The 26,534-nt window shown below is 48.3% G+C and overlaps 1 pseudogene; it reads left to right on the forward strand.

Moving 5' to 3' along the window:
• Positions 1-26,534, forward strand: part of LOC139235509 (zinc finger protein 850-like) — an 84,594-nt pseudogene that overhangs the window by 47,696 nt on the left and 10,364 nt on the right.

The raw sequence follows: 26,534 nt of genomic DNA on the forward strand, positions 1-26,534 counted from the left end.
AAATCTATGCCCCCTGGTTATTGTCCTCTCTGCGGAGGGAAATAGGTCAGTTCAGAGAAGGTTCACAAGGTTGATTCCTGAGGTGAAGGGGTTGTCATATGAAGATAGATTGAGCCTGTACTCATTGGAGTTTAGAAGACTGAGAGGTGATCTTATTGAAATGTATCAGATGCTGAGGGGGTTTGACAGAGTCGATGCAGAGAGGATGTTTCCCCTCGTGAGGGTAACTAGAACTAGGGTGCATAGTTTCAGAATAAGGGGTTGTCCATTTAAAATGGAAATGAGGATTAATTTAATCTCCCAGAGGGTGGTGAATCTTTCGAATTCTCTACCCGAGAGAACTGTGGAGGCTGGGTCATTGAACATAATTAAGGTGGAGATAGACAGATTTTTGATCGATAAGGGAGTTGACAGTTTATGCGAGAGTGCAGGGAAGTGGAGTTGGGACCAAGATCAGATCAGCCATGATCTTATTGAATGGCGGAGCGGGCTCGAGGGGTCCGATGGCCTACTCCTATTTATTTGTCCTTATGTTCTTATGTCCTTCCTATCCACTCCATCTGGGATCTCATAATTTTGTACACAGTTCCACCCTCAGCCTCCTCCATTCCAAAGAAAACAACACCAGCCCATCTTAACATTCTTCAGCTAAAATTCTTCAGTCCAGTCCAGGTAAATCTCATCTGGAGCCTCTCCATATTTCCTGCACTGTGGTGACCAGACTGTGCGAATACTCTAGCTGTGGTCTAACTAGTGTTTGACACGGTCCGAGCATAACCTCCAGAGTCTGGAACTTACTGCCTGAAAGAATAGTAGAGGCAGGAACCCTCATCGCATTTGCCAAAGTACTTGGATACGCACTCGAAGTGCCGTAACCTACAGGGCTATGAACCAAGAGCTGGAAAGTGGGATTCGGCTGGATAGCTGTTTTTCAGCCACACAGACATAGTGGTCCAAATGGCTTCCTTCTGTGTTGTAAACTGCTATGATTCAATGTCACCTGTCTGATATAAACCCACTCCACAGTCACTGACACCAATCCCCTCCTGTCTGATATAAACCCACCCCACAGTCACTGACACCAATCCCCTCCTGTCTGATATAAACCCACCCCACAGTCACTGACACCAATCCCATCCTGTCTGATATAAACCCACCCCACTGTCACTGACACCAATCTCTTCCTGTCTGATATAAACCCACCCCACAGTCACTGATCCCAATCCCCTCCTGTCTGATATAAACCCACCCCACAGTCACTGACACCAATCGCATCCTGTCTGATATAAACCCACCCCACAGTCACTGACACCAATCCCATCCTGTCTGATATAAACCCACCCCACTGTCACTGACACCAATCGCATCCTGTCTGATATAAACCAACCCCACAGTCACTGATCCCAATCCCCTCCTGTCTGATATAAACTCACCCCACTGTCACTGACACCAATCGCATCCTGTCTGATATAAACTAACCCAACAGTCACTGACACCAATCCCCTCCTGTCTAATATAAACCAACCCCACAGTCACTGACACCAATCTCCTCCTGTCTGATATAAACCCACCCCACAGTCACTGACACCAATCTCCTCCTGTCTTCCATATTACAAATGAGGTCTCAGATGTCTGTTAAGTCCAATGCGGGAGCTACAGTCTCTGTCGCAGGTTGGACAGACGGTGGTTGAAAGTTTGTTAGTTGAAGTGCCGGTTTGTTGAAGTGCTTGGGTTGTCGTGTGCTCCTCCCGCCGTCAGCACTTGGTCTCCGCTTGCTCCAGGTGGAGAGACTCGAAGTGTTCGACGCCCTCACGGATTATTCTCTTCCACTTTGAGCGATCTTGTGCCAGGGATTCCCAGGTGTCGGCGGGGATATTGAACTTCAAGGAGGCCTTGAGGATGTCCTTGAAGCGTTTCCTCTGCTCCCCGGGGCTCGCTTGCCATGTTGAAGCTCCAAGTCGAGTGCTTGCTTTGGGAGTCTCGTATCGGGCATGTGGACGATGTGTCCCATCCATCGTAGCTGATCGAGCGAGGTCAATGCTTCAATGCTGAGGATGTTGGTCTGTGCGAGAACAGACGTTGGTGCGTCTATCCTGCCAATGGATTTGCAGGATCTTCCGGAGGCAGTGATGATGTTATTTCTCCAGTGCTTTGATGTGCTTGCTGTACATAGTCCATGTCTGAGAAGCGTGTCTGAGGGCAGGTATCACTACTGCTCGGTAGACCATGAGCTTTGTGCCGGTTTTACGGTTCTGGTCTTCAAACACTCTATGCCTTAGGCGACCGAAGGCTGCGCTGACACACAGAAGGTGGTGTTGGCCCTAGTCATTGATATGTGCCCTTCTTGACAGGAGGATCTCGAGGTATGAAAAATGGACCATTTTGCCAAAGGCCTCATCATGGATTTTGATCACCGGGGTGGGGTGTGGGTGAAGGGCAGTGCTGTGTGGTGGGGATAGATTGATAGAGCACCTTTCTTTTATGGAGATGTTTAGTGTAAGGCCTATGCTCTCAGACACTACAGTGAATGTGTTGACGATGGTTTAGAGCTCGTCCTCTGAGTGAGCGCAGACACAAGCATCATCTGCATATTGTAATTCGATGACAGAGGATGGCACGACCTTGGATCTGGTCTGAAGGCGATGGAGGTTGAACAGTTTCCCATTTATTCTGTAGATTATCTCCACTCCAGCGGGAAGCTTACTGATGGTGAGATGTAGCAATGCAGCAAGGAAGATGGAGAAGAGCATGGGTGTTGTGACACAGCCTTGCTTCACCCCGGTCTGTACATGAATTGGGTCTGTGGTGGATCCAATGCTCAGGATCACAGCTTGCATGTTATCACCAAGCAAGTGGAGGATGGTGACACATTTTAGAGGACAGCCAAATTGGAAAAGTACATTCCATAATCCCTCACAGTTGACAGTGTCAAAGGCCTTGGTCAGGTCAAAGAAGGTTGACTCAAATCCACAGTCACTGACACCAATCTCCTCCCATGTGATATAAACCAATCCTTGTCACTGACACCAAGTGGACTGGGAAAATATGTTCAAGGGTAAGACTGCAGAAATGCAGTGACAAACATTTAAGGAGACACTTCATAATCTCAGCAGAGAAACAAAGATACTAAGAGAAGGATGAACCATCCCTGGCTAACGAAGGAAGTAAAGGATGGTATCAAATTGGAAAAAAAAGCATACAATGTTGCAAAGGACAGTGGAAGGCCAGAGGATTGAGAAATGTTTAGAAACCAGCGAAGGAGGACTAATAATAATAAAGACAGAGATGATAGCATACAAGATCAAAATAGTAAGAAATATAAAAAGACAGTAAGAGCTTCTACAGGTATGTAAAAAAAGAAACGAGTAGCTAAATTAAACGTTGGTCCATTAGAAGATGGGACTGGAGAATTAATTATGGGAAACACGGAAATGGAAGAGGCTTTGAACAGATATTTTCTATCGGTCTTCACAGTAGACACTAAAAACATCCCAATAGTTGTTAAAGGAGTTATTGTGTGGGTTGGGGACCTCAAAAGAATCACTATCACTCGAGATAAAGTACTCAGCAAACTAATGGGATTAAAGGTGGACAAGTCCCCTGGACCTGATGATATACATCCCAGGGTCTTAAAAGAAGTGGCTGCAGAGATAGTGGATGCACTGGTTTTAATCTACCAAAATTCCCTGAGTTCTGGAGAGGTCCCAGTGGACTGGAAAACTGCAAATGTAACATCCCTATTTAAGAAAGGAGGGACACAGAAAGCAGGAAATTATAGACCAGTTAGCCTACCATCTGTCAATGGGAAAATACTGGAGTCCATCATTTAGGAAGTAGAAGCAGGACATTTAGAAAATCATATTGCAGTGAAGCAGAGTCAGCATGGTTTTATGAAAGGGAAATCATGTTTGACAAATTTGCTGGAGTTGTTTCAAGATGTAATGAGCAGAGTGGATAAAGGACAACCCGTTGATGATGTATATTTGGATTTCCAGAAAGTATTCGATAAGGTTACTGCACAAGCTAAGAGCTCACGGGGTTGTCAGTAATATATCAGCATGGATTGAGGATTGGGTAACACACAAAACAGAGTCGGGATAAATGGGTCATTTTCAGGTTGGCAAACTGTAACTAGTGGGGTGCTGCAGGGATCAGTGCTGGGGCCTCAACTATTTATAATTGATAATAATGACTTGGATGAAGGGACTGAGTGTAACGCAACCAAATTTGCTGATGATACAAAGATAGGTGGGAAAGCAAGTTGTGAGGAGGATGCAAAGAATCTACAAAGGGATATAGACAGGGTCAATGAGTGGGCAAAAATCTGACAGATGGACGACAATGTAGTAAAATGTCAGGTTATCTCCTTTTGGCAGGAAAAATAACACAGCAAATTATTATTTAAATGGATGATTACAAAATACTGTTACACAGAGGGATCTGGGGGTTCTTGTACATGAAACTCAAAAAGTTAGTATGTAGGTACAGCAAGTAATCAGGAAGGCAAATGGAATTCTGGCCTTTATTGCAAGGGGACGGAGTATAAAAGTCGAAGTCCTGCTACAACTGTACAGGGCATTGGTAAGACCACAGCTGGAGTACTGCGCACAGTTTTGGTCTGGACTTGTCTCCATTCCTGTGCCGAGGGGATTTCTACACCAGGCAGGAGAGGAACCAGGGAGTGAACCTGAAGGTACCTTCTGTGGATGTGTTCAGTTCTATACTCCATGCTTCCCCTCCCTCCCATTTCTCCCCTCCCCTGAAGGTGCTGACTCTGGCTGGGTTCAGTTCTACACTCATTGGTTCCCCTCCCCTGAAGGTACTGACTCTGGCTGGGTTCAGTTTTACAGCGACATTGACCTATTTTGATCAGAGACACACCTGCTCGGCCCGACGCAAGGTTTCATGACATTTAACATTGCATCTAAAACATGGTGTTGACAGTGCATTGATACAACTTTGCTCAAATTGTGTGGTTTGTACATCTCAACCACAATGTTTGTGACATTTACAGAGCAGTGCACATCTCGCAGTCTCAGCCGACTGTGGTTTACATTCTCGCAGCCGAACATCCTGTCCTGTGCGATTTCTTGGAACAGTGTATGCGATGTACTTTATTATTACAGCTCCATCCTCCTGTTGCTGGGGCAACCGGGTTTGCTTCTGACCTACTTTGACTATTGCCAGGGTCTTTCGACAGTGAGATTCTAAAATCCTACTTCATCGACAATCACTGGTTGCCCTCTGGCCCTCCCCTTAAGGTGCTGACTCTGGCTTTGTTCAGTTCTACCCTCACTGGTTCCCCTCCCCTGAAGGTACTGAATCTGACTGGGTTCAGTTATGCACTCACTGGTTCCTCTCCCCTGAAGGTGCTGTCTCTGGCTGGGTTCAGTTCTACACTCACTGGTTCCCCTCCCCTGAAGGTGCTGACTCTGGCTGGGTTCAGTTCCACACTGACTGGTTCCCCTCCCCTGAAGGTGCTGACTCTGTCTGGGTTCAGTTCTACACTCACTGGTTCCCCTCTCCTGAAGGTGCTGACTCTGGCTGGGTTCAGTTCCACACTGACTGGTTCCCCTCCCCTGAAGGTACTGACTCTGGCTGGGTTCAGTTCTACACTCACTGGTTCCCCTCCCCTGAAGGTACTGACTCTGGCTGGGTTCAGTTCCACACTGACTGGTTCCCCTCCCCTGAAGGTACTGACTCTGGCTGGGTTCAGTTCTACACTCACTGGTTCCCCTCCCCTGAAGGTGCTGACTCTGGCTGGGTCCAGTTCTACACTCACTGGTTCCCCTCCCCTGAAGGTACTGACTCTGGCTGGGTTCAGTTCTACACTCACTTGTTCCCCTCCCCTAAGGTGCTGACTCTGGCTGGGTTCAGTTCTACACTCACTGGTTCCCCTCCCCTGAAGGTGCAGACTCTGTCTGGGTTCAGTTCTACACTCACTGGTTCCCCTCTCCTGAAGGTGCAGACTCTGTCTGGGTTCAGTTCCACACTCACTGGTTCCCCTCCCTCTCCTCCCCTAAAGGTGTCGGCTCTGGCTGGAACAAATTCTACAATCACTGGTCCCCTCCCCTTAAGGTGCTGAATGTGGCTGGAATCTGTTCCAAACTCACTGGCTCCCCTCTCATCCAATGCAGATGCTAAATCTGTCTGATTTCAGTTCTGCACTCACTAGTTAACATAAGAAATAGGAGCAGGCATAGCCCATACGGCCCCTCGAGCCTGCTCCTCCATTTAATACGACCATCGCTGATCCGATCATGGACTCGAGTCCACTCCCCTGTCCGCTCCCCATAACCACTTATTCCCTTATCGTTTATGAATCTGTCTATTTATGTCTTAAATTTATTAAATGTCCCGGATTGCACAGCTCTCTGAGGCAGTGAATTCCACAGATCCACAACTCTCCAAGAAGAAATTTCTTCTTTTACGTGGGCGGCCCCTTATTCTAAGATTATGCCCCATAGTTCTCGTCTCCCCATTATCAGTGGAAATTCCTCTCTGCATCCACCTTGTCAAGCCCCCTCATAACCTTACGCGTTTCGTTAAGATCACCCCTTATACTTCTGAATTCCAATGAGTAGAGGCCCAACCCCAACCTTTTCTCATAAGTCAACCCCCTCATAGAAACATAAAAAATAGGTGCAGGAGTAGGCCATTCGGCCCTTCGAGCCTGCACCGCCATTCAATGAGTTCGTGGCTGAACATGCCACTTCTGTACCCCATTCCTGCTTTCTCGCCATACCCCTTGATCCCCCTAGTAGTAAGGACGACATCTAACTCCTTTTTGAATATATTTAGTGAATTGGCCTCAACAACTTTCTGTGGCAGGGAAATTCCACAGGTTCACCACTCTCTGGGTGAAGAAGTCTCTCCTCATCTCGGTCCTAAATGGCTTATTCCTTATCCCCAGAGTGTGACCCCTGGTTCTGGACTTCCCCAACATTAATAAGAACATAAGAACATAAGAATTATAAAAAGATAAGAATTAGGAACAGGAGCAGGCCATCTAGGCTCTCGAGCCTGCTCCGCCACTCAGCAAGATCAAGGCTGATCTGGCCGTGGACTCAGCTCCACTTACCCGCCCGCTCCCCATAACCCTTAATTCCCTTATTGGTTAAAAATCTATCTATCTGTGATTTGAATATATTCAATGAGCTAGCCTCAACTGCTTCCTTGGGCAGAGAATTCCACAGTTTCACAAACCTCTGGGAGAAGAAATTCCTTCTCAACTTAGTTTTAAATTGGCTCCCCCATATTTTGAGGCTGTGCCCCCAAGTTCGAGTCTCCCCGACAAGTGGAAACAACCTCTCTCTGTCCTGTCTATCTCATCCCTGGAATTAACCTTGTGACAATTCTCTGAATTGCCTCCAAAGCAAGTATATTCTTTCATAAATATGGAAACCAAAACTGCACGCAGTATTCCAGGTGTGGCCTCACCAATACCTTATATAGCTGTAGCAAGACTTCCCTGCTTTTATACTCCATCCCATTTGGAATAAAGGCCAAGATTCCATTGGCCTTCCTGATCACTTACTGCACCTGCATACTATCCTTTTGTGTTTCATGCACAAGTACCCTCAGGTCTCGCTGTACTGCAGCACTTTGCAATCTTTCAACATTTAAACAACAACTTGCTGTTTAATTTTTTTCTGCCAAAGTGCCTGACCTCACACTTTCCAAAATTATACTCCATCTGCCAAATATATGCTCACTCACTTAGCCTGTCTGTGTCCTTTTGCAGGTTTTGTGTCCCTGCCTCACACATTGCTTTTCCTCCCATCTTTGTATCATCAGCAAACTTGGCTTTGTTACACTCGGTCCCTTCTTCCAAGTCATTAATATGGATTGTAAATAGTTGGAGTCTCAGCATTGATCCCTGCGACACCCCACTAGTTACTGATTGTCAACCCGAGAAACAACCATTTATCCTGACTCTCTGTTTTCTGTCAGTTAGCCAATCCTCCATCCATGCTAATATATTACCCCCAAACCAGTGAACTTTTATCCCCTCTCTCATCCCCCCGCCTCCCCTGAAGGTACTGACTCTGGCTGGGTTCAGTTCTACACTCACTGGATCCCCCCCCCTGAAGGTGTTGACTCTGGCTGGTTTCAGTTCTACACTCACTGGTTCCCCTCCCCTGAAGGTACTGACTCTGGCTGGGGTCAGTTCTACACTCACTGGTTCCCCTCCCCTGAAGGTACTGACTCTGGCTGGGTTCAGTTCTACACTCACTGGTTCCCCTCCCCTGAAGGTACTGACTCTGGCTGGGTTCAGTTCTACACTCACTGGTTCCCCTCCCCTGAAGGTGCTGACTCTGGCTGGGTTCAGTTCTGCACTCATTGGTTCCCCTCCCCTGAAGGTACTGACTCTGGCTGGGTTCAGTTCTACACTCACTGGTTCCCCTCCCCTGAAGGTACTGACTCTGGCTGGGTTCAGTTCTGCACTCACTGGATCCCCTCCCCTGAAGGTACTGACTCTGGGTGGGTTCAGTTCCAGACATTGACATCATTCACTTTGTTCCTGCACCAAGATGGCCACACATGCGCTCTGCTACTCACTGAATCAAAATAGCGGAGCGCTGAGCCTGCCTTCCTGAATGAAGATGGCCACTGTTAGCCTGAGCCTGTGACCGGGAGAAAGCCTCGAAACTGCAACCGCCGATATTCCGGTTATTATTCCGGGCTTGCAGTGAGCATCGGTTGTTTATGAAGCCTCCCCGGCTCCCCACTGGTCCATTTCTCCGCTCTGTCCCGCTGAAAAGGACACTTCTGAGGAGCCTGTACAAAATGTGTCGCCACCGCCATTACACGCACAGCACATGCTCACTGAGCTCCTATAGTCTGGGTGCAGCACATTCTCCCCCGTGGGGCACGCTGGGTACATAAGACCATGAGAAATAGGAGCAAGAGTGGGCCACCCGGACCCCCGAGCCTGCTCCCCATTCAATAAGGTCATGACTGGTCTGATCACAGACTCAGCTCCACTTCCCTGCCCGCTCCCCAGAACCCTTCACTCCCTTACCACACCTGGAGTCCTATGCACTGTTTTGGTCTCCTTCTCTCAGGAAGGATAGGCTTGCCTTGCTTGGATACAGAGTAAAGCTTCCTCAACACTATCCCACTAGACATTCCAAGGTGTGATATGGAGTATATCTCCCTCAACCTGTCCCATGCATTCCAGAGTGGATACTGCATTGGTTAGATAATGAATAAAGCTCACTCTACACTATCCTATCAAACACTCCCAGGATAGGTACAGCACGAATTAAATATACAGTAAATCTGTGCCAAAGGAACTGTATCCCAGTGAGAGTCAGTGCCAGAGGAAACTACAGCATGTGATAGATACAGAATAAAGCTCCCTCTACACTGTTCTGAACAATCCCAGGGCAGGTAAAGCACGGGTTAGATGATCATAGCTGGCCCCTCGAACGAGGATGATTTGCTTCCACATGAGTTCACAGATGTTTCAATGAAGGACCCAATGTTCCAGTCCTGACCTCCAATTGAGGAGGTGGAAGATGCCGATGGGTGGATTGTTTTTAACGTGTGGTGACTGTTGCACACCAGCCACGACACGGGTATGACAGAGCTAGGATTGGTCCAGTGGCAAGGGTTAATCAGGATTACTGGAGACCTGTTTTGCTGTACGGAGCTAGTGTGCACAAATATAACAGTGTGGGCTGGTCCGTGCTGCCCCTGGGCTCTCGCCTCTTTTGCGCCCGGTACCCTCATTCGCTGCACCTCCGCCACGATCTCTCGCCACTCCTCCACCACAAACATTCGCTGCACCTCCGCCACGATCTCTCACCACTCCTCCACCACAAACATTCACTTCACCTCCAGCACGATCCCTCTCCGCTCCTCCTCCAAAAAAACACTCGCCGCACCTCCGCCACAATCTCCTGCCCCATCTCTGCACCAAACATTCGCTAAACCTCCATCACGATCACTCACCAAATCTCAGGCATGCTCCCTCATCACTCCTCTGCCCCGATCACTCGTCACAAGTCCAGCACAACCTTCCATGTTCCTCTGCTGTACCAAGGCCCTGCCGATGCTCCTGCTCACGCTCCAAATGGCAATCTGGGGCCTGATGATGTCACCCAGTCATCTACCTCGAAGCCGTCACACATTTGTGTCTGCTCACACTGAAGCTGCAGTGGCTCGCTCCTGCTCTTTTTATAGCCCCAACCTGTGGAGATGTTCTCTCGCAGGTTGGGGTGGCCCATGATGTGATACATGGGTTAGATACAGTGTAGAGCTCCCGCTACTCTACTCTGCCACATTAAATACTCTCAGGTGAAGTACAGTACGGTTTAAACAGAGAGTAAATCTGTCTCGACACGGTCCCATTAAACAGCCCCAGGGCAGGTACAGCATGGGTTATATCCAGAATAAAGCTCCCTCAACATTGTCGCAACAAACAGACGAGGGCTGGTACAGCACATATGGAGTACATGTCCCACAAACACTCCAGGGCAGGAACAGCACGGGATAATTACAGAGTAATTTCTCCCTCTACACTGTTCCAATAAAAAAATCCCAGGGCAGGTAAAGCACAACTATTTTGTTGTTGATCTGTAAATCAAGTGCCCCCAGATTAAAGCTGGGGCGGGAGGGTGGGGGGGCACTATAACCAACAAAATAAACCAATTAAACTTTGGACAGTAAACTTAAATCAAATTAAAATTTGGTTGCTGGGGGTGATGATGCACTCCAGTCACTCCGGCTGAGGAGCTCCTCCCGGAGTCACACTGCACATTTCGTCCTCCAAGGGGTATAACGGATATGAGTAGGTACACCGTAAGGATCCCAATACACTGTCCCATCACACTCTCCCAGGGCAGGTACAACATGGATTAAATACAGACCAAAGCTTCCGCTATACAGTTCCCAGGGCAAGTACAGTACAGGTTAGACACAGAGTACATCTCCCTCTAACGTCCCAGGCATTCCAGGGCAGATACAGCATTTATTAGATATTGAGGAGATCTCCCTCTATAATGTTCAACCAGACATTCCCAGGGCAGGTACAACACAGGTTAGATACAGAGGAAAGTTCCCTCTACACTGATCTATCAAACACTCCCATCACAGGTACAGCACGGGTTAGATACAGAGTAAAACTTCCTCTACACTGTCCATCAAACACTCCTCGGGCACGTACAGCACTGGGTACAAACAGAGTAACGTTCCCTGTACACTGTCCCAGCAAACATTCCCAGGGCAAGTACACAAATGATAGATGCAGAGTAAATTCCCTCTACACTGTCCTATCAGCCACTCCATGGCAGGTACACAAAGGGTTATAATGCAAAGTAAATATCCCTCTACATTGTCCCATTAACCATTCTCAGGGTAGGTAAAGCACGGGTTAGATACAGAGTAAATCTCCCTCTAAACTGTCCGATCAAACACACCCAGGGCAGGAACAACACGGGTTACATATTGAGTAAAAATCACTCTACACTGTCCCGTCCAACACGCTGAGCGAAGATACAGCACAGAGTAGATACAGAGAAAAACGTGCTCTACACTATCCCATCAAAAACAGCCAGGGCGGGTACAGCAGGGGTTAGACAGAAATGTTTAGGCTGGATGTTCCAGAATTGAGGGCTGGGCAACAGAAGGCACAGCCACAAAAACCACCAATGGTTGAACAATTATAATCGGGGGATACTCAGTAAGACTGATATCTCATGGGCGGGAGCGGCGGGGAGGTGGGGATGTTGTGGGGGCAGTGTGAGCGGAAATTTTGAAATCAAGGCGTTGCTTCACTGGAAGCCAATGTCGGTCAGCGAGCACAGGGGTGATGGGTGAGCTGGACTTGGTGCGAGTTCGGACATGGGCAGCCGAGTTTTGGATCAACACTAGTTTATGTAGGTCAGAATGTGGGATGAGTGCATAGGAATAGTCAAATCCAGAAGTAAAAAAAGGCATGGATGAGGGCTTCAGCAGTGGATGAGCTGAGGCATGAGCGGAGATGGGCGATGTTACAGAGGTGGAAATAGGCATTCTTAGTTATTTTGTGGATATGTGGTCAAAAACTTATTTCAGGGTTAAGTATGTCACCAAGGTTGTGAACAGTCTGGTTCAGGCTCAGACAGAAGTTGGGGAGAGGGATGGAGTCGGTCACTCGGGAATGGAGCTTGTGGTAATGATGATTACAAATATCAGAATATTTCACAGGCTATCACGTGCAAAATGTGTGGATGAGTTTTTAATATTCAATTGGTTTCAAAAACAGGTTAACTGATCAAGAAAGTAACGGATTTCAAATCTTATGCAAGACAGTTCAATAAAGAGGTGGTTCAAAAGATTTCAGCTGAGTTTAAAGTGAGACACTGCAGTTAAGTCTACTACAACCACAACTCATGTATGCAAATGGAACAAGTTTGGGGTTTGATATGCTAGAAAGCGAACTAGGTGAGAAGTGATATAAGTTAGATTAAGAAAAAGCCCTAAAAGGGAACAGTCCATAACAGAACATCAATTAATCTCCTCTGATCATGGAGGAATCAAATATTTAACAAACTGTGTTTGAAACAAAGATAATTTATTCAACATTTATAGAGGGTATTAATCTCCAGCTTTACAATCTATATTAACGACTTGGAAAAAGGGACTGAGTGTAACATAGCCAAGTTTGCTGATGATACAAAGATCGAAGGAAAAGCAATGTGTGAGGAGGACACAACAAATCTGCAAAAGGACATAGACAGGCTAAGTGAGTGAGCAAAAATTTGGCAGATGGACTATAATGTTGGAAAGTGTGAGGTCATGCACTTTGGCAGAAAAAAATCAAAGAGCAACATATTGTTTAAATGGCGAAAGATTGCAAAGTACTGCAGTACAGCAGGACCTGGGGATATTTGTGAATGAAATGCAACAGGATAGTATGTAGTTTCAGCAAGTGATCAGGAAGGCCAATGGTATCTTGGCCTTTATTGCAAAAGGGATAGGGTATAAAAGCAGGAAAATCTTGCTACAGCTATCTGTGAGGCCACACCTGGAACACTGCGTGCAGTTTTGGTTTCCATATTTATGAAAGGGTATACTTGCTTTGGAGGCAGCTCAGAGAAGGTTCACTAGGTTGATTCTGGGCATGAGGGGTTTGACTTATGAGGAACAATTAAGTAGGTTGGGCCTCTACTGACTGGAATTCAGAAGAATGAAAGGTGATCTTATCAAAACGTATAAGATTATGAGGGGGCTTGATAAGGTGGATGCAGAGAGGATGTTTCCACTGATAATGGGGAGTCTAGAATTAGAGTGCATGATCTTAGAATAAGGGGCTGCCCATTTAAAAGAGAGATGAGGAGCAATTTCTTCTCTCAGAGGGTTGTAAATCTATGGACTTCACTGCCTCAGAGAGCTGTGGAAGTTGGGCCATTGAATAAATTTAAGACAGAAATAGACAGTTTCTTAAACGATATGGGAATATGGGGGCATGGGGAGCGGGCGGGGAAGTGGAACTGAGTCCATGATCAGATCAGCCATGATCTTATTGAATGGCGGAGCAGGCTCGAGGGGCCGTATGGCCTACTCCTGTTGCTATTTCTTATGTTCTTATGTTCAGGTATAGAGGTTATTAAGATAACCAGACACAAACAAGATATGCCAGAATGAACATAGTTCAGTGCCCAATGCAATCACAGTACATCGTGTTCTAGTCACAAATGCAATCTTTCTCCTCAACCGATTTAAAACTGAGATGAGGAGGAATTTCTTCTCTGAGGGTTGTAAATCTGTGGAATTCTCTGCACCAGAGAGCAGTGGAGTCTGGATCATTGTATATATTTAAGGCGGAGATAGCCAGATTTTTGAGCGATAAGGGAGTAAAGTGTTCTGGGGAGTGGGCAGGGAATGGAGCTGAGCCTATGATCAGACCAGCCATGACCTTATTGAATGGGGAGCAGGCCCGGGGGTCTGGGTGGCCCACTCCTGCTCCGATTTCTCATGGTCGTATGTACCCAGCATGCCCCGCAGGGGAGAATGTGCTGCACCCAGACTACAGGAGCTCAGTGCGCAGGCGCGGGCCCTGGCTGTGTTTGGAGCATGCACGGTGCGTGTAATGGTGGAGGAGACGCGTTTTGTACAGGCTCCCAAGAAGTGTCCTTTTCAGCGGGACGGAGCAGAGTAATGGACCAGCGGGGAGCCGGGGAGGCTTCATAAACAATCGGTGCTCGCCGCAAGCCCGGAATAATAACCGGAATATCGGCGGTTGCAGCTTTGGGGCTTTCTCCCGGTCACAGGCCCAGGTTAACAGCGGCCATCTTGGTGCAGGAAGGCATGTTCACGCCACCAATTTGATTCACTGAGCAGCACAGCACATGCGTGGCCATCTTGGTGCAGGAACAAAGTGAATGATGTCAGTGTCTGGAACTGAACCCAGCCAGAGTCAGCACCTTCAGGGGAGGGGAACCAGTGAGTGCAGAAATGAACCCAGCCAGAGTCAGCAACTTCAGGTGAGGGGAACCAGTGAGTGTAGAACTGAACCCAGCCAGAGTCAGTATCTTCAGTGGAGGGGAACCAGTGAGTGTAGAACTGAACCCAGCCAGAGTCAGTACCTTCAGGGGAGGGGAACTAGTGAGTGTAGAACTGAACCCAGCCAGAGTCAGCATCTTCAGGTGAGGGGAACCAGTGAGTCTAGAACTGAACCCAGCCAGAGTCAGTACCTTCAGGGGTGGGGAACCAGTGACTGTAGAACGAAACCCATCCATAGTCAGTACCTTCAAGGGAGAGGAACCAGTGACAGTAGAACTAAACCCAGCCAGAGTCAGCATCTTCAGTGGTGGGGAAAGAGGGGAGGGACGGAGAGGACCCAGTGATTGCAGAAATGACCCCAGCCAGAGACCGCCCCATCAGGGGAGCAGAGGTAGGGGAACGAGTGAATGCGGAACTGAACACAGCCAGACTCAACATCTTCAGTGGAAGTGGGGAACCAGTGAGTGTCGACCTGAACCCAGCCACAGTCAGAACATTCAGGGGAGGAGAGGGACGGGAACCAGCGAGTGTAGAACTGAACCCAACCAGAATTGGTGGTGAAAACTGGGAGTGGAGGAGAAACAGGCTAGAAATGTATGTTGATTTGGATTTCAGTGCTGCAGGAGGGACAATGTGTGGGACAGGGATTTACAGCTTTGGAAGAAAAAGAGAGGAAAGAATGTTAAATGGAAACTAGATGTGTATATCCTGAATTTGTGTCTTGTACTGACAGTGATGAGTTTTGTTATCTCCTTTTACATCGTATTAGAAGGGGAGATTTTCAGACAGGAAACACAAACTAAACATCGCGTCAAGATCTGATGGAGTCAATCGATTCATCAGGACCTGAATATCATCGGCCTTTGAAAGTGGAAGGAGAAATATTTGTCTGTTCTGTCTGTGCGAAAAGATTTCAAATATCAGTGTGACTGGAAAAGCACCGAGGCACACACACCCGAGTGAGTGTTCCAGTGCACTGCCTGTGGAAAGAGCTTTAACCAGTTACACAGCCTGAAGAAACATCGCACCATTCACAGCGGGGAGAAACTGTAAACGTGTTGTGTGTGTGGGCGAGGCTTCAACTGATCGTCCAACCTGGAGAGTCACAAGGATACCCGCACCATGGAGAAACCGTGGAAATGTGGGGACTGTGGGAAGGGATTCAGATCACCATCTGTCCTGGAAATTCATCAGCACAGTCACACTGGGGAGAGGCCGTTCACCTGCTCTGAGTGTGGGAAGCGATTCACTCAGTCATCCGACCTGCTGAAACACCAGCGAGTTCACACTGGGGAGAGGCCGTTCACTTGCTCGGAGTGTGGGAAGGGATTCACTTGTTCATCCAACCTGCTGGCACACCAGCGAGTTCACACTGGGGAGAGGCCGTTCACCTGCTATGAGTGTGGGAAGGGATTCACTTGTTCATCCAACCTGCTGACACACCAGCGAGTTCACACTGGGGAGAGGCCGTTCACCTGCTCTGAGTGTGGGAAGGGATTCACTCGGCCATCCATCCTGCTGACACACCAGCGAGTTCACACTGGGGAGAGGCCGTTCACTTGCTCTGAGTGTGGGAAGGGATTCACTCAGTCATCCCACCTGCAGTCACACCAGCGAGTACACACTGAGGAGAGGCCGCTCACCTGCTCGGAGTGTGCGAAGGTATTCACTTGTTCATCCAACCTGCTGGCACACCAGCAAGTTCACACTGGGGAGAGGCCGTTCACCTGCTATGAGTGTGGTAAAGGATTCACTTGTTCATCCAACCTGCTGACACACCAGCGAGTTCACACTGGGGAGAGGCCATTCACCTGCTCGGAGTGTGGGAAGGGATTCACTCAGGCATCCCACCTGCTGAAACACCAGCGAGTTCACAAGTGATTGCAGGAGTTGGATTCTACTGTTATTGAGGCTGTTAATCACATCCCGACTGAACCATGTTCATTCTGACAGTTGGGGTTTGTCTCTGTTGATGTTAATAACCCGATAACTGGGCTGGATTTTAATATTCTGGATATATTGCTGATTGTGTTCTCAGGGATGCAGTGTCCATTTAAGAAACACTGTGGGTTATCTTTCCCCTTAATTCAGCAATTCTCAACAGAAATTTACTTTGTAATAAAATTATGAACTTTTACTTTAATCCTAAATTGATCTTTGGTACAAAATCTACAATAGTGTGTGAAAGTTTCCACTGAATAAAATCTCCAATTCGAAAGAGCTTGCTGACAATTCTTAATGCCTTGCTCATTACACACAGTGGCCCCTCCATATCCACCAGAAAGAAGGGGAATTGGAATTGGTGGGGAATCAGTGTACCCAAATGTTGTTGTTCCCATCTGGGTGGATCAATCCTCTCGGCATGAGAATGGAGACAAGTCCAGACCAAAACTGTGCGCAGTAGCCCAGGTGTGGTCTTACAGTTGTAGCAGGACTTCCCTACTTTTCAACTCCATCCCCTTTGCAATAAAGGCCAGCATTCAGTTTGCCTTCCTGATTATTGCTGTACCTGCATGCAAACATTTTGAGTTTCATGTACAAGAATCCCCAGATCTCTCTGTATAACAGCATTTTATAATTGTCCACATCTAAATAATAATTTGCTTTTTTTTCCCTACCGAAGGAAATCACCTGATATTTTACCACATTATAGTCCATCTGCCAGATTTTTGCCCACTCATTGAACCTATCTATATCCCTTTGTAGATTATTTGCGTCCTCCTCACAACTTGCTTTCCCACCTATCTTTGTACCATCGGCAAATTTGGCTATGTTACACTCGGTCCCTTCATCCAAGTCATTAATATAAATTGTAATTAGTTGAGACCCCAGTACTTATCACTGCGGCACCCCACTAGTTACTGTTTGCCAACCTGAAAATGACCCATTTATCCGGACTCTCTGTTTTCTGTTAGTTCAGCAATCCTCTCTTCATGCTGATATATTACACCCAACCCCGTGAGCTCTTAGCATGTGCAGTAATATTTTGTGTGGCACCTTATTGAATGCTTTCTGGAAATCAAAATATACAACATCAAATGATTCTCCCTTATCCACTCTGCTCGTTACATCCTCAAACAACTACAGCAAATTTGTCAACCATGATTTCCCTTTCATAAAACCATGCTAACTCTGCCTAACTGCAGTATGGTTTTCTAAATGTCCTGCTAGTACTTCCTTAATGATGAACTTGAGTATTTCCCACTGACAGATGGTAAGCTAACTGATGTATAGTTTCCTGCTCTCTGTCTCCCTCCTTACTTGAATAGGCATGTTACATTTGCAGTTTTCCAGTCCACTGGGAGCTCTCCAGAATTCAGGGAATTTTGGTGGATTACAACTAATGCATGCACTATCTCTGCAACTAATTATTTTAAGACCCGAGGATGCATGCCATCAGGTCCAGAGGACTTGTCCACCTTCAGTCACATTAGTTTGATTAGCACTTTATCTGTAGTGATAGTGATTGTTTTAAGTCATCCCCCCCAACTCCCCCTCCGCAATAGCTCCTTGGTTAGCAACTGTTGGGATGTTTTTAGTGTCCTCTACCGTGAAGCCTAATACAAAATATTCGTTCAAAATCTCTGCCATTTCCGTGTTTCCCATTGGTAATTCTCCAATGTCATCCTCTAAGCGAGCAATGTTTACTTTAGATACTCGTTTCCTTTTTATATCCCTGTAGAAGCTCTTACTGTCTGTTTTTATATTTCTTGCCAGTTTGCTCTCATCTGCTATCTTCTCTGTCTTTTTCATTTTTTAGTTGTCCTTTGCAGGTTTCTAAAAATTCCCAATCCTCTGGCCTTCCACTGTCCTTCACAACATTATCTGCCATTTTTTCCAATTTGATACCATCCTTTACTTCCATGACGACACTTGTTGCACACGTGATTGACCAGGACACGAGAAGTGTGGTTGCTCCACAACGACAGGGTTTCATCTGTTTCAACAGAAACAACTACACTGTGTTACTTCCAGAAATAATCCCCGCTGTCTGGCCTGAATGAATCCATGTCACTACCAAATGCTGCAATGTTTCCTCCACCTCACAGAGTTCCATCTGTTTAAAGCCACGACAGAAATGTCCCATTTCCTCCTGGAGTTTGAGGGACATCAGCTTTAACAATGGGGCAGAGTTTCAGCCAATGAGCGAGATCCAGATCCAGCCCAGCCCACTGCGGGGCTGCAAGCCTCACCTCTCACACACTCTGATTGGTTGGAGGATCAACCGCCTGCCTGATCCTCCAGCCCCGCCCCCACTCTCCCTATTGGTCGGGAGCTGCCGTCAATCAGCCGTGCAGTGTGAGCTGAGCATGCGCAGTGGGTGAGTCAGCAGGTGAGAGATGGGCGGAGGGAGGGAGCGGGTTAATAAAGAACACGCTTATTTGTACTGCCAAAATGGCCACCACGCCGCACCATTTGTCTATGATTGATCCCTTGGAGGATAAGCCACACCCTGAGATTTCACTGGAATGTGTAACTGGAACCACCCATCCCAAGGTCTCACTGACTTTGCAAATTGTAACTTGATCCACTTTGAATTCCTGAAGTGACAGAGGACAGAGCTCCCCATAAGATAGCAAGGGCCAGCCAAAGTACCTTGCCCCCATCCCAGTGCATGCCTCCCCCAGCCGAAGTGCATTACCCCAGTCCCAATGCATGCCTCCCCCAGCCGAAGTGCATTACCCCTGTCCCAGTGCATGACTCCCCCAGCCGAAGTGCATTACTCCAGTGCATGCCTCCCCCAGTCAAAGTGCATTACACTAGTTCCAGTACATGCCTCCCCCAGCCGAAGTGCATTACCCCAGTTCCAGTACATGCCTCCCCCAGCAGAAGGGCTTTACCCCAGTCCCAATACATGCCTCCCCCAGCCGAAGTGCTTTACCCCAGTCCCAATACATGCCTCCTCCAGCAGAAGGGCTTTACCGCAGTCCCAAGATATGCCTCCCCCAGCTGAATGCCTTACGCCAGTCCCAGTGCATGCCTCCCCCAGCAGAAGTGCCTGACACTAGTTCCATTGCATTGCTCCTCCCGCCGAAGTGTCTTACCACCGTCCAAGTATATGCCTCCCACAGCCAAAGTGTCTTACCCCAGTACCAGTATAAGCCTTCCCCAGCTGAAGTGCCTTATCCCAGTCCTCGTAAATGCCTCCCCCAGGCAAAGTGCCTTACCCCAGTCAGAGTGCATGCCTCCCCAGCCGAAGTGCCTTACCCCAGTCAGAGTGCATGCCTCCCCCAGCCGAAGTGCCTTACCCCAGTCAGAGTGCAGGCCTCCCCCAGCCAAAGTGCCTTACCCTAGTCCCATTGCATTTCTACCTCATCCGAAGTGAGTGTCTTACCACCGTCCCAATATATGCCTCCCCCAGCCAAAGTGCCTTACCAAAGTTCAAGTGCATGCCTCCCCCAGCCGAAGTGCCTTACACCAGTCCTAGTGCATGCCTCCCACAGCCAAAGTGCCTTTTCCCAGTCAGAGTGCATGCCTCCCCCAGCCGAAGTGCCTTTCCCCAGTCAGAGTGCATGCCTCCCCCAGCCGAAGTGCCTTTCCCCAGTCAGAGTGCATGCCTCCCCCAGCCGAAGTGGCTTACCCCAGTCCCAGTGCATGTCTACCCCAGCCGAAGTGGCTTACCCCAGTCCAAGTGCAGGCCTCCCCCAGCCAAAGTGGCTTAATCCAGTCCCATTGCATATCTCCCTCATCCGAATTGTCTGACCACCGTCCCAATATATGCTCCCACTGCCGAAGTGCCTTACTCAGTACCAGTATAAGCGTCCCCCAGCCAAAGTGCCTTACCTCGGTCCCAGTGCAAGCCTCCCCCAACTGAAGACACACACTCCCCAGTCCCAGTATATGCCTCCCCCAGCTGAAGTGCCTTAACCCAGTCCGAGTACATGCCTCCCCCAGCCGAAGTGCCTTACCCAAGTCCCAATATATGCTCCCCCAGCCGAAGTGCCTAACCCCAGTCCCAGTTCATGCCTCCCCCAGCCGAAGTGCCTTACCCCAGTCAGAGTGCATGTCTCCCCCAGCTGAAGTGCCTTACACCAGTCCCAGTGAATGCCCCCCCCAGCCGAATTGCCTTACCCCAGTCCCTCTGTATCCCTCCCCAGATGACGTGCCTTATCCCAGTCAAAGTGCATGCCTCCCCCATTTGAAATGCCTAACTGCAGTCCCAGTGCATGCCTCCCCCAGTTGAAGTGCCTTAATCCAGTTCGAGTGCACACCTCTGCCAGCCGAAGTCCCTTACACCCGTGCCAGTGCAAGCCTCTCCCAGCCAAAGTACCTTGTCCCAGTCCCAGTATATGCCTCCAACAACCGAAGTGCCTTAAACCAGTCGCAGTTTATGCCTATCCCAGCCGAAGTGCATTACCCCAGTCTCAGTATATGCCTCCCCCAGCCGAAGTGCCTTAACCCAGTCGCAGTACATGCGCCCCCCAGCCGAAGCGCCTCACCAAAGTTCAAGTGCATGCCTTCCCCAGCTGTGGTGCCTTACCCCAGTCACAGTATGTGCCTCCCCCAGCCGAAGTGCCTGACCCCAGTCCCATTGCATGCCTCCCCCAGCCAAAGTGCCTTACGCCAGTCACAACATATGCCTCCCCCAGCCGAAGTGCCTTATCCCAGTCACAGTGCATGCCTCCCCCAGCCGAAGTGCCTTATCCCAGTCACAGTGCATGCCTCCCCCAGCTGAAGTGCCTTACCCCAGTCCAAGTATATGCCTCCCCCAGCCAAAGTGCCTTACAGCAGTCCCAGTGCAAGCCTCCCCTAGCCAAAGTGCCTTAACGCAGTCCAAATGAATACCTCCCCCAGCCAACGTACCTTACCCCAGTCCCAGTTTATCCCTCCCTCAGTTGAAGTGCCTTACCCCAGTCCCAGTGCATGCCTCCACCAGTTGAAGTGTCTTAGCCCAGTCCCAGTGTTAGCGTCCCCCAGTTGAAGTGCCTTACCACAGTCCCAGTGTATCCTTCCACCAGTTGAAGTGCCTTACCGCAGTCCCAGTGCATGTCTCCCCCAGTTGAAGTACATTACACAAGTCCCAGGTATCCCTCCCCCTGTTGAAGTGCATTACCCTAGTCCCAGTGTATTCCTCCCCCAGCCGAAGTGCCTTACCCCAGTCCCACTGTATCCCACCAGCCGTTGAAGTACATTACCCTAGACTCAGTGCATGCTTCCCCCAGCCGAAGTGCCTTACCCAAGTCACAATACATGCCTCCCCCTGCCGAAGTAGCCTTTCTCAGTGCAAATGCATGCCTCCGTCAGCCAAAGTACCCTACCCCAGTCCCAGTATATGCCTCACCCAGCCAAAGTGCCTTAAACCAGTCCCAGTGAATGCCTCCCCAAGCCAAAGTGCCTTACCCCAGTCCCAGTGTATCCCTCCACCAGATGAAGTGCCTTACTGCAGTCCCAGTGCATGCCTCTCCCAGTTGAAATGCCTAACCGCAGTCCCAGTGTATGCCTCCACCAGTTGAAGTGCCTTACTCCAGTCCGAGTGCACACCTCTGCCAGCCGAAGTCCATTACATGCCTCTCCCAGCCAAAATGCCTTCTCCCAGTCCCAGTATGTGCCTCCAGCAACCAAAGTGCCTAAAAGCAGTCGCAGTTTATGCCTATCCCAGCCAAAGTGCCTTACCCCAGTCCCAGTGCATGCCTCCCCCAGCCGAAGTGCCTTGCCACAGTGTGAGTGCATGCCACCCCCAGCCGAAGTACCCTACCCCAGTCCCAGTATATTCTCCACCAGCCGAAGTGCCTTACCCTAGTCCCAGTGCATGCCTCCCCCAACCGTAGTGCCTTACCCCAATCCCAGTGTATCCCTCCCACAGTTGAAGTGCCTTTCCTCCAGTCCCAGGGAATCCCTCCCCCAGTTGAAGTGCCTTACCCCAGTCCCAGTGTATCCCTCCACCATTTGAAGTGTCTTACTCCAGTCCCAGTGTTAGCATCCCCCAGTTGAAGTGCCTTACCCCAGTGCCAGTGTATCCCTCCCTCAGTTGAAGTGCCTTACCCCAGTGCCAGTGTATCTCTCCCTCAGTTGAAGTGCCTTACCCCAGTGCCAGTGTATCTCTCCCTCAGTTGAAGTGCCTTACCCCAGTGCCAGTGTATCTCTCCCTCAGTTGAAGTGCCTTACCTCAGTCCCAGTGTATCCCTCCCTCTGTTGAAGTGCCTTACCTCAGTCCCAGTGTCTGCCTCCCCCAGTTGAAGTACCTTGTTCCTGTCCCAATGTATCCCTCCGCCAGTTGAAGTGCCTTACCCCAGTGGCAGTGTATCCCCCCCTCAGTTGAAGTGCCTTACCCCGGTGGCAGTGTATCCCTTCCCCAGTTGAAGTGCCTTACCCCAGTCCCATTATATGCGTCCCCCAGCCGTAGTATCTTACCCCAGTCCCAGGGTATCCCTCCCCAGCTGAAGTGCCTTAGCCCAGTCCCGGTGTTAGCCTCCTGCAGTTGAAGTGCCTTATTCCAGACCCAGTGTATCCCTCCCACAGTTGAAGTGCCTTTCCTCCAGTCACAGTGTATCGCTCCCCAGCTGAAGTTTCTTACTCCAGTGCAAGTTTATCCCTCCCCCAGTTGAAGTGCCTTACCCCAGTGCAAGTTTATCCCTCCCCCAGTTGAAGTGCCTTACCCCAGTCCCAGTATATGCCTCCCCCAGTTGAAGTGCCTTACCCCAGTCCCAGTGCATGCCTCCTTAGCCAAAGTGCCCTACCCCAATCCCAGTATATGCCTCCCCCAGCTGTGCTGGCTGAACAGTCCAATATGAGAGCCACTGACTTGTCACAGATGGGACAGATAGTCGTTGAGGGAACGGATAGGTGGGACTGGTTTGTGTACGCTCTTTCTGCTGCCTGCACTTGATTTCTGCATGCTCTCGGCGTTGAGACTCGAGGTGTTCAGAGAATTACTATCTCCTAAGCCTCATCATCATCATCATAGACAATCCCTCGAAATTGAGGAAGAATTGCTTCCACTCTAAAAGTGAGTTCTCAGGTGATTGTACAGTGCAATATGGGAATTATAGTCACTGTCACTGGTGGGACAGACAGTCGTTGATGGAAAGTCTGGGTGAGGAGTCTGGTTTGCCAGATGCTCGTTCCGCTACCTTCGCTTGTTTTCTTCATGCTCTCGGCGATGAGACTCGAGGTGTTCAGCGCCCTCCTGGATGCTCTTCCTTCGCTTATGGTGGACTTTGGCCAGGGATTCCAAGGTGCCTAATATCCTACTGACTATCCCAACCACTAACCCCAATCCTAACAAATAACCACAACCACTAAACCCTAAACCCGCGCCCAAAACCAGTCCCGAATCAAAGGTTGTTCACAGGGATCAGTGGAGGAGCTAAAGAACCGATAATGGAAGTACTTAAACAATTATCTTGATGCAAGAAATTCTGCAAGCTATGTTAGTAACAAGAAATTATATCAACAAAACTATTAAATCAGGAAAGACAGTTAAAAAGATCACACATTTCAAAGACGATTACATATAGTAACCACATTCAAAAAGCGTTAAACAATGTACAAAATAATAGATTTCCAGTCTTAAGCAACATAGTTCTTTCAATGGTTGCTTGAAAGGAATGTCATATGAGTGTAATGTGAAACATTCCGGTACAGTTTCTGACACCCACAAGCCGTATACTCAAAGAGAACAACCTTGGGATTTGATATCATAAAAGATCAACTGGGGGAGAAGTGAAATAATCTACATTAAGAAAAGGCTTCAAAATGGAACAGTCGGTAACAGAACATTAATTAGTTATTATTATGAAGAAATCAAACATTCGACACACTGTGTTTGAACCAAGCTGATTTATTCAATATTTATAGCAACATCGAAACATTGAAAATAGGTGCAGGAGTAGGCCATTCGGACCTACGAGCCTGCAATGAGTACATGGCTGAACATGCAACTTCAGTACCCGCTTCCTGCTTTCTCACCATACCCCTTGATCCCCCTAGTAGTAAGGACTACATCTCATTCCTCTTTGAATATATTTAGTGAATTGGCCTCAACAACTTTCTGTGGTAGAGAATTCCACAGGTTCACCACTCTCTGGGTGAAGAGGTTTCTCCTCATCTCGGTCCTAAATGGCTTCCCCCTTATCCTCAGACTGTGACCCCTGGTTCTGGACTTCCCCAACATTAATAAGAAAATGAGAACAGAAGAACATAAGAATTAGGAACAGGAGTGGGCCATCTAGCCCCTCGAGCCTGCTCCGCCACCCAACAAGATCACGGCTGATCTGGCCGTGGACTCAGCTCCACTTACGCGCTCGCTCCCCATAACCCTTAATTCCCTGACTGGTTAAAAATCTATCGATCTGTGATTTGAATATATTCAATGAGCTAGCCTCAACTGCTTCCTTGGGCAGAGAATTTCACAGATTCACAACTCTCTGGGAGAACAAATTCCTTTTCAACTCGGTTTAAAATTGGCTCCCCCGTATTTTGAGGCTGTGCTCCCTAGTTCTAGTCTCCCCGACCAGTGGAAACAACCTCTCTGCCTCTATCCTGTCTATCCCCTTCATTATTTTAAATGTTTCTATAAGATCACCACTCATCCTTCTGAACTCCAACGAGTAAAGACCCAGTCTACTCAATCTATCATCATAAGGTAACCCCCTCTTCTCCGGAATCAGCATCGTGAATCGTCTCTGTACCCCTTCCAAAGTATTCCTTGAGAAAGGTGACCAAAACTGCACGCAGTACTCCAGGTGCGGCCTCACCAATACCCTGTACAGTTGCAGCAGTACCTCCCTGCTTTTGTACTCCATCCCTCTCGCAATGAAGGCCAACATTCCATTCGCCTTCCTGATTACCTGCTGCACCTGCAAACCAACTTTTGGGGATTCATGCACGAGGACGAGGCCGTGTGGCCTAATGGGAAAGGCGTCTAACTGCGATTGTATCTGTGATATTATCAGATGATTGCAGGTTCGAGTCCTACCGTGGTCAGTTAATTCGCTGCGTGAACTGTCATGTTCTTTATCCAAAAAGAGTTTCATGCACGAGGACCCCCAGGTCCCTCTGAACTGCAGCATGTTGTAATTTCTCCCCATTCAAATAAAATTCCCTTTTACTGTTTTTTGTCCCAAGGTGGATGAACTCACATTTTCCGACATTGTATTCCATTTGCCAAACCTTAGCCCATTCGCTTAACCTATCTAAATCTCTTTGCAGCCTCTCTGTGTCCTCACACAACCCGCTTTCCCACTAATCGTTGTGTCATCTGCAAATTTTGTTACACCACACTCTGTCCCTTCTTCCAAGTCATCTATGTATATTGTAAACAGTTGTGGTCCCAGCACTGATCCCTGTGGCACACCACTAACCACCGATTTCCAACCCAAAAAGGACCCATTTAACCCGACTCTCTGCTTTCTGTATGCCAGCCAATTCTCGATCCATGCTAATACATTTCCTCTGACTCCGCGTACATTTATCGTCTGCAGTAACCTTTTGTGTGGCACCTTATTGCATGCCTTTTGGAAATCTAAATACACCACATCCATCGGTACAACTCTATCCATCATGCTCTTTGTATCCTCAAAGAATTCCAATAAATTAGTTAAACGTCATTTCCCCTTCATGAATCCATCTTGTGTCTGCTTGATTGCACTATCCCTATATAAATGTCCCGTTATTTCTTCCTTAATGATAGCTTCAAGCATTTTCCCCACTACAGATGTTAAACGAATCGGCCTATAGTTACCTGCTTTTTGTCAGCCCCCTTTTTTAAACAGAGGTGTTACATTAGCTGCTTTCCAATCCGATGGCACCTCCGCAGAATCCAGAGAATTTTGGTAGATTATAACGAAAGCATTTGCTATAACTTCCGCCATCTCTTTTAATACCCTGGGATGCATTTCATCAGGACCAGGGGACGTGTCTACTGTGAGTCCCATTAGCCTGCCCAGCACTACCCCACTAGTGAAAGTGATTATCTCAAGGTCCTCCCTTCCCACATTCCCGTGACCAGCAATTTTTGGCATGGTTTTTGTGTCTTCCACTGTGAAGACCGAAGCAAATTAATTGTTTAAGGTCTCAGCCATTTCCACATTTCCCATTAT

This window comes from Pristiophorus japonicus, chromosome 23 (genome assembly GCF_044704955.1).
Source record: "Pristiophorus japonicus isolate sPriJap1 chromosome 23, sPriJap1.hap1, whole genome shotgun sequence".
Classification (NCBI taxonomy): Eukaryota; Metazoa; Chordata; class Chondrichthyes; family Pristiophoridae; genus Pristiophorus; species Pristiophorus japonicus.